Source organism: Neovison vison, chromosome 6 (genome assembly GCF_020171115.1).
Source record: "Neovison vison isolate M4711 chromosome 6, ASM_NN_V1, whole genome shotgun sequence".
Lineage (NCBI taxonomy): Eukaryota > Metazoa > Chordata > Mammalia > Carnivora > Mustelidae > Neogale > Neogale vison.
In genome coordinates this window covers 172,714,317-172,722,419 of record NC_058096.1, presented here as the reverse complement: position 1 = coordinate 172,722,419, position 8,103 = coordinate 172,714,317, and positions in this window count along the sequence as shown.

Here is an 8,103-nt window from a genome sequence, read left to right as displayed (position 1 = left end):
TCCCTGGCAGGCACAAGCAAAGATACAAAAGACAGAACAGGTGGGAGAGGGTGCAGCCTGGCGAACCTTCTCTGTTCTGTGCCTGCTGTCCTGTACTGGGACGGGGTGGGTAGAGCATTAGACTTTTTCACTAAACTTGCCCAATTAAGCCTCAAGTGTTCCTGGAATTTTTTTTAAAGATTTTATTTATTTATTTGACAGAGAGAGATCACAAGTAGGCAGAGAGGCAGGCAGAGAGAGAGGGGCAGCAGGGTCCCTGCTGAGCAGAGAGCCTAACATGGGGCTCTATTCCAGGACCCTGAAATCATGACCTGAGCCAAAGGCAGAGGCTTAATCCACTGAGCCACCCAGGCGCCCCAGGTTCCTGGAATTTTAACACGTTCTTTCTCAGATGTTAACCTGTATGGATATTGGCTGAATGAACCTTTTATTTATTTTTTATTTTATTTATTTATTTATTTTTAAGATTTTGTTTATTTATTTGACAGAGACAGAGCACAGGGGGAGCAGCAGGCAGAGGGAGAGAGAGAAGCAGGCTTGATGCAGGGCTTGATTCCAGGAACCTAGGATCATGACCTGAGCTGAAGGCAGACGTTTCACCACCTGAACCACTCAGGTGCCCCTAAATGAACCTTTTAAAAGGATACTTTTTGTGTTAGTAAATCTGATAATCTGGTACACACTTTAAAACCAACTTCCCTCTCACTTCCAATTCCTTTTAACTCATTCTGGTACTTCTGATTATTTCTTCTGATTTTTTTTTAAAAGATTTTATTTATTTATTTGACAGAGAGAAATCACAAGTAGACGGAGAGGCAGGCAGAGAGAGAGAGAGGGAAGCAGACTCCCTGCTGAACAGAGAGCCCGATGCGGGGCTCGATCCCAGAACCCTGAGATCATGACCCAAGCCGAAGGCAGCGGCTTAACCCACTGAGCCACCCAGGCGCCCATTTCTTCTGATTTTTATATCTATTATCTAAGTGCCAGACTTGTACGGCTCATGTTATTTTTTTTTTCAGTTTTAGATTTTTACATATTGATCACCACTGAGGGATATGAAAATTCAGCTTTCTGCTTTTCCACATTTTTCTGTACTGCTTTGGTGTATATCATTAATCTGCATTTACAACACTAGAACTGTGAAACGGTGAGTCAGCCTGACTCAAGATGTGTACTGTGATTACAATTCCTTTGCTAGAGGTTCTGTTTTCTCCTGGGGTAATCCTTGGTTTTTTATTCATTTAATTTTCTGTTCATCTGTCACTAATTCAGTCTCCTTAATCTTTTCTTGAAATGAAAAACAATCTAAGGATTTTATTTCCCATCAAGATAAGAATACTTTCAAAAAGACTCACAGAATTCCACAGAGAATAAGTGGCTTGAAAAATGGGTGGTAGCGTGGGGAACCTGTTTAAAAGAGATTTAAGAGATGTAGCAATCAAATGTCGTGTCAGTGTCTTTTGGGGATCCTCATTCAAACAAGCCAACCAGAGACATTTTAAGATAATAGGAAATTTGAACATGATTGGGCCTTAGAACATACTGAAGAATGACTGAATAGGTAGGATGATGGGTTATGTTTTAAAAATTCCTTATTTGGGGTGCTTGGGTGCCTCAGTGGGTTAAGCCTCTGCCTTGGGCTCAGGTCATGATTTCAGGGTCCTGGGATTGAGTCCCACCTTGGGCTCTCTGCTCAGCAGGGAGCCTGCCTCCCCCTCTCTTTCTGCCTGCTTCTCTGCCTACTTGTGATCTCTCTCTGTCAAATAAATAAATAAAATCTTTTTTTTTTTTTAAGATTTTTATTTATTTATTTGACAGACAGAGATCACAAGTAGCAGAGAGGCAGGCAGAGAGAGAGGAGGAAGCAGGCTCCCTGCAGAGCAGAGAGCCCGATGCGGGCCTCGATCCCAGGACCCTGGGATCATGACCTGAGCCGAAAGCAGAGGCTTTAACCCACTGAGCCACCCAGGCGCCCAAATCTTTTTTTTTTTTTAAAGATTTATTTTATTTATTTATTTGACAGACAGAGATCAGAAGTCGGCAAGAGGCAGGCAGAGAGAGAGGAGGAAGCAGGCTTCTCACAGAGCACAGAGCCCGATGCGGGGCTCGATCCCAGGACCCTGGGATCACGACCCGAGCCGAAGGCAGCGCCTTAATCCACTGAGCCACCCAGGCGCCCCCTAAATAAATAAAATCTTAAAAAAAGGTGGGGGGCACCTGGGTGGCTCAGTGGGTTAAGCCTCTGCCTTCGGCTCAGGTTGTGATCTCAGGGTCCTGAGATTAAGTCCCACATTGGGCTCTCTGCTCAGCGGGGAGGCTTCTTCCTTCTCTCTCTCTCTCTCTTCTCTCTGCGCCTACTTGTGATCTCTGTCTGTCAAATAAATTAATAAAATCTTTTTTTTAAAAGTATTTTTTAAAAAGATTTTATTAATTTATTTGACAGACAGAGATCACAAGTAGGCAGAGAGGCAGGCAGAGAGAGAGGAGGAAGCAGGCTCTCTGCTGAGCAGAGAACCCGATGCGGGGCTCGATCTCAGCACCCCGGGATCATGACCCGAGCCGAAGGCAGGGGCTTTAACCCAATGAGCTACCCAGGCGCCCCAATAAATAAAATCTTTTTTTTTTAAGGTTTTATTTATTTATTTGACAGAGATTGCAAGTAGACAGAGAGGCGGGGCGGGGGTGGGGGGGAAGCAGGCTCCCTGCGGAGCAGAAAGCCTGATATGGGGCTCGATCCCAGGTCGCTGGGATCATGACCCGGGCCAAAGGCAGAGCCTTTAACTCACTGAGCCACCCAGGCGCCCCCCAATAAATAAAATCTTAAAAAAAAAATTCCTTTTTTGTCAGACACATGTACTAATATATTATTTATTTAATTATTTATTTTTTTAAAAATTTACTGATTTATTTGAGAGAGAGAGACAGAGACAGAGAGAGCACAAGCAAGGGCAGAGGGAGAGGGACAAGCAGATTTCCCAGTGAGCAGAGAGCCTGATGTGGGCGTCGATCCAGGACCCCGAGATCATGACCTGAGCTGAAGGTAGACGGTCAACTGACTGAGCCACGCAGGCGCCCCTAAAATATCTTTTAAATATTGTTTTGTTTGAGAGGGAGGCACAGATTCAAGTAGAGGAGGGGCACAGGGAGAGGGAGAGAAGCAGACTCCCCACCAAACACAGAACTGGATGCGGGGCTCAATCCAACGACCCTGAGATCATGACCTGAATCAAAATCAAGAGTCAGATGCTTAGCTGACTAAGCCACCCAGGTGCTCCAATTTACTAAAATATTTATATGTGGAATAATAGTGTTTCTTTTAAAACATTAAAAAAAAAGTGGGTTTGAGAGATACACAGAAAGATTGGCAAAATATTAATAATTATTAAAGCAGTGTGGTGGGTATACTATTATATTATTCTTTCCACTCTTTGATAAGTTCAGAATTTTCCATAATAAAAAATGAAAAAAAATTCACAAAGAAATGGGAGAGAGGAGGAGATAGCACAGGGCTGGCTGTGCATTTTGTGGGCTGATTACAAAAATGAAATATTTTACTTACTGGGTACTAACCCATCTTGGAGGAGCATGGATGTAGAACCCAGGCTTCTGAACCCTGCCTATCTTCCAGGATGTTTCCAGGGAGGTAGAGCTAAGAGACCTGGAAGGAAGGTGGGGGGGGGTGGGACCAGGGTGAGAGCAGGAGCAGCAGGAGGGGTAGTAGGAAGGGAGGGGGATTGTGAAAGCAGGTAAGAGCCTGGGGAACACATTGGTTGACCTCTGCCCTTTGCAGCCAGACTCCATCTGCAATCACAATAGCTTCCAGGAGCCTCTCATAGCCATGATCATGAGAAAACTTGATGTCTGTTTCCAAGGGCTTATGACTCCTACTCCCCAGCTTTAATGGGATAGAATTGTGATCAAGGGCTTATGGTCCCTACCTCCCAGCTTTAATACTATAGAATTCACATACACAAAATTTACCTATTTAAAGGGTACTATTTGAGTGGTTTTTAGAATATGTACAAAGTTGTACAACTAACCACTTCCAATCTTAGAACATTTTCTCTTTTTTTAAAAAGATTTTATTTATCTATTTGACAGAGAGAGATCACAAGTAGGCAGAGAGGCAGGCAGAGAGAGAGAGGAGGAAGCAGGCTCCCTGCTGAGCAGAGAGCCCGATGCGGGACTCGATCCCAGAACCCTGAGATCATGACCCGAGCCGAAGGCAGCGGCTTAACCCACTGAGCCACCCAGGCGCCCCAATCTTAGAACATTTTCATCAGGCAAAAGGAAACCTGTATCAATTAGCAGTCACTCCCCATTCCTTGCCCCCAGGCCCTGGCAACCACTAATCTACGTTCTGTCTCTGTGGGTTTGCCTATTCTGGACATTTCATAAAACACAGGAACATAAACACATTGGTTTTGGGGATTGCCTTCCTTCATTTCATGTGTTTCAGGGGTCACCCCTGTTGTAGGCTGTATCTGTACTTCATTCTTTTTTATTGCTATAAAACAGTCCACTGTGTGTTCATACCATATTGTATTTATTTATTGATTAATCTATTTATTTTGGGTATTTGGATCATTTCCACTTTGTAGCTATAACGAATAATGTGGCTATGAACATTCATGTGTGAGTTTTTTCTTTTTTTTTTTTAAAGATTTTATTTATTTATTTGACAGAGAGTGAGTGAGCACAAGTAGGGGAAGCAGGAGGCAGAGGGAGAGGGAGAAGTAGGCTCCAAGGACCCTGGGATCATGACCTGAACCAAGGACAGAAACTTAATGACTGAGCCACCCAGGTACCCCCAGGTATGAATTTTCTTGTGGATGTGTGTTCCCATTTCTCTTGGTGTATTTAGGAGCAGAATTCCCAAGTCATATGGAATCCTTGTTTAAACTTTGAAGGAACTGCCAGACTATTATCCCAAGGGGCTAAACCACTATGAGTCCTTTGATAGATGGGGAGACTAAGGCCCAGAGAAAGCTATACACAACCCTGAGTTAGTGTGAGAGAGCAGGAGCCAAGCATGTAAATGGCCACAGTCCCACCCCACTCTCACCCTGCTGCGCCCCCACCCACTTTACCTTCTCCATTCCTTGCCCACCAGCAGCAAATCCCTTCACACCAGTCCCTCCCTAAGGCTCCCTGCTACCACGTCAGGATCAAGTTCACCTCTGAGGGATGACTTACAAGTTGCCATCTGGCCCTGATGCTGCCTCATCTCATGTTTTTTTGAGCAACTCTATTGAAATCTAGTTCACATACCAGACCAGTTTCCCATTCAAAATGTCTAACCCAACATTCGTCACATTTTTTTAAAAAGATTTTATTTATTGATTTGACAGAGAGAGACGCGGTGAGAGAAGGGAACACAGCAGGGAGCAGGTAGAAGGAGAAGCAGGCTTCCCACTGAGCAGAGAGCCCAATGTGGGACTCTATCCCAGGACCCTGGGATCATGACCCGAGATGAAGGCAGATGCTTAACGACTGAGCCGCCCAGGAGCCCCCTGCTCATCACATCTTTTTGTTCTCTACCCTCAGGGCCATGTAGGCCTTGTTCTGGTTTTGTGAAAATACCATCACCTTTGATTTTGGGCCCTTGCACACAGTCCTCTCTGCCTGGGATAATCTTTCCTTATATATTTCCTTGGTTCTGTATATCTGTCCTTGTGATCTTTCATATCTTGAGATGATACTCCTGCTGGGAAGCCTTCCCTGACCACCCAGGCTGGTCAGATGACCTGCAGGACATTCCCATAGCCTCTCCCGGGTCACCCTGTCATGGCATGTGACACAGCAGTCTGAGGTCTTAAGGCCTGGGATTGCAGTATCTGGCAGATGGTCAGAAAGGAGTGAATAGAAAGATCTGAAAATATCTAAAACGACACCAAGCATATTGTAGAAATGCAGTATATGTTTGCAGACTTTATTGCCTACTAGGACAGGGCAATACCTCCCTTTGTTAACATTCCAGTTTGGGTGATTAATGGGTAAAAATTATTGTTTTCTTGACCGGTACCTCTGCCACTTTGTTCTGGCAGCAAAAGCTGGGTTTGCCTCAAAGGAATTGCCTCCATCCCACCTTTGGTTCTTAACAGTTTAAGCGGGGCTAACCACTTCATAGAATTTGCATGTGACCTAAATCAGGCCTATTACCTGACTTACTGGAAAGTTTCAGAAAGGTGTGTTTTCTTTTCACTAGCCAGTGTCTCCTTGGGAAGACAGACTGCCTGAGAATAGGAGAGTTCAGGGGTGCCTGGGTGGCTCAGTTCAGGCAGCCGACTCTTGATTCTGACTCAGGTCATGATTTTGGGATCTTAGGATTGAGCCTTGCATTGGGCTCTGTGCTAAGCAGGGAGGCTACTGTCTGCCTCTCCTTTGTCCCTCCCTCTGCTCACTCATGCTCTCTCTCTAAAATGGATCTTAAGGGGGGAAAAAAGGAATTGAGAAAGCAACTGAGTCCTGATGACATCATTGAGGACCTGGATCCAGCTAAACTTGAAGCCAACTGACCATTTTGGTTATTCAGCTGTTTACATTCCTCTTAAAAATACTGCTTAAGCCAGGTTCAGTTTCTGTCATTTGCAACTGCGGTATTTCTTACAGTTTGTCATCTTCCATGTCGCTCACTTATACATCTGCCTGTCTTATCTGGTCCTTTCAACCAAATAAAAGAATGACATAGGACGCCTGGGTGGCTCAGTGGGTTAAGTCTCTGCCTTCGGCTCAGGTCATGATCTCAGGATCCTGGGATCGAGTCCCACGTTAGGCTCTGTGTTTGGCAGGGAGCCTGCTTCCTCTCTCTCTCTCTCTGCCTGCCTCTCTGCCTACTTGTGATCTCTCTCTGTCAAAAAAAAAAAAAAAAAAATCAAAGAACCACATAGACTTTGCCCCAATTGCAAGTTTACCTACTATTCTCAAATCTAAGTCTTCGTTATTTTTCAGAGATGTGTTGTACATCTGACTGTCAATATTTAGACTTCCATGCATGGTACCTTCCATACCATGAACAGTAAATGGACATTTCAGGTTGTCTTAAAGACACCTGGCCAAGTTGAACTCCAGGAAACACACACGGTAAGTGCTGTATGCTGAACTTGTGCACTGATTCTGGGAAGAGCCTGATAAAACAAACTTGGATTTTCCCTTTGATTGGCTGCTGCCAAGGACATGTGCATTTACCATCAACATCATGGCTGAGAAAAAGCTCACATGTTTTATCCACCCAACTTTACTACAGGGAAAAAGACAAACTTTGTGTGAGTGAAGAGGCAAAATGAAATGCTCTGAGACACCTCATGGGAAGGAGGGTGACGTCACTCAATCATCAATTACTCATGGAGCACTGGGAGTGGTGAAAAAATAATGAATACTGTTTTTCTGAAAATAAATAAATTGGAAAAAAAAATAGTCAAATCCAAGACTTGAAAAAAAAATCATCAATTACTGCTTGTATGCCCATCCAACCAATATTTTTTGGTATATACCATACCACTCCCCACTTAAGTCAGGGTCCAGCAAATTGTGGATATTTTAATCTGTGGGTCTTTGCTGGTTCTGTCTGTCTGCTTGGAATGCCCTTCTACACTGCATAACTCTTCGGAGACCGAGGTCAAAGGTTAGCTCCCCTGTGAAACCTTGCTCCTTTAATATTTTGTTTAAGCAGCTATTTTAAATATCTTTTTTAAAAATTTTATTTATTTGAGTCTCACAGCAAGAAAGGGAACACAAGCAGAGGGAATGGGAGAGGGAGAAACAGGCCTCCTGAAGAGCAGGGAGCCTGATGCGGGGCTCGATCCCAGGATCCTGGGATCATGACCTGAGCTGAAGGCAGACTCCTAACACCTGAGCCACCCAGATGTCCCTAAATATTTAAAGGTCAGGCTTTCTTAGCGTGAGTCTGTAGGTCACTATGACTAGGCTTTGGAGTTCTATCAACACCCCTGCGTTACATGGGAACTTTTTGTGTCTATTCCCATGTGCAGTACTCTGGAGGGAAAGGTCAGAGCTTCCACTGGAGTTCCAAAGAGATTCCATGATCCAAAAAAGGGTTCAGAACCACCAATTTCTAATGACATCTAGGGATGCCATAATTTT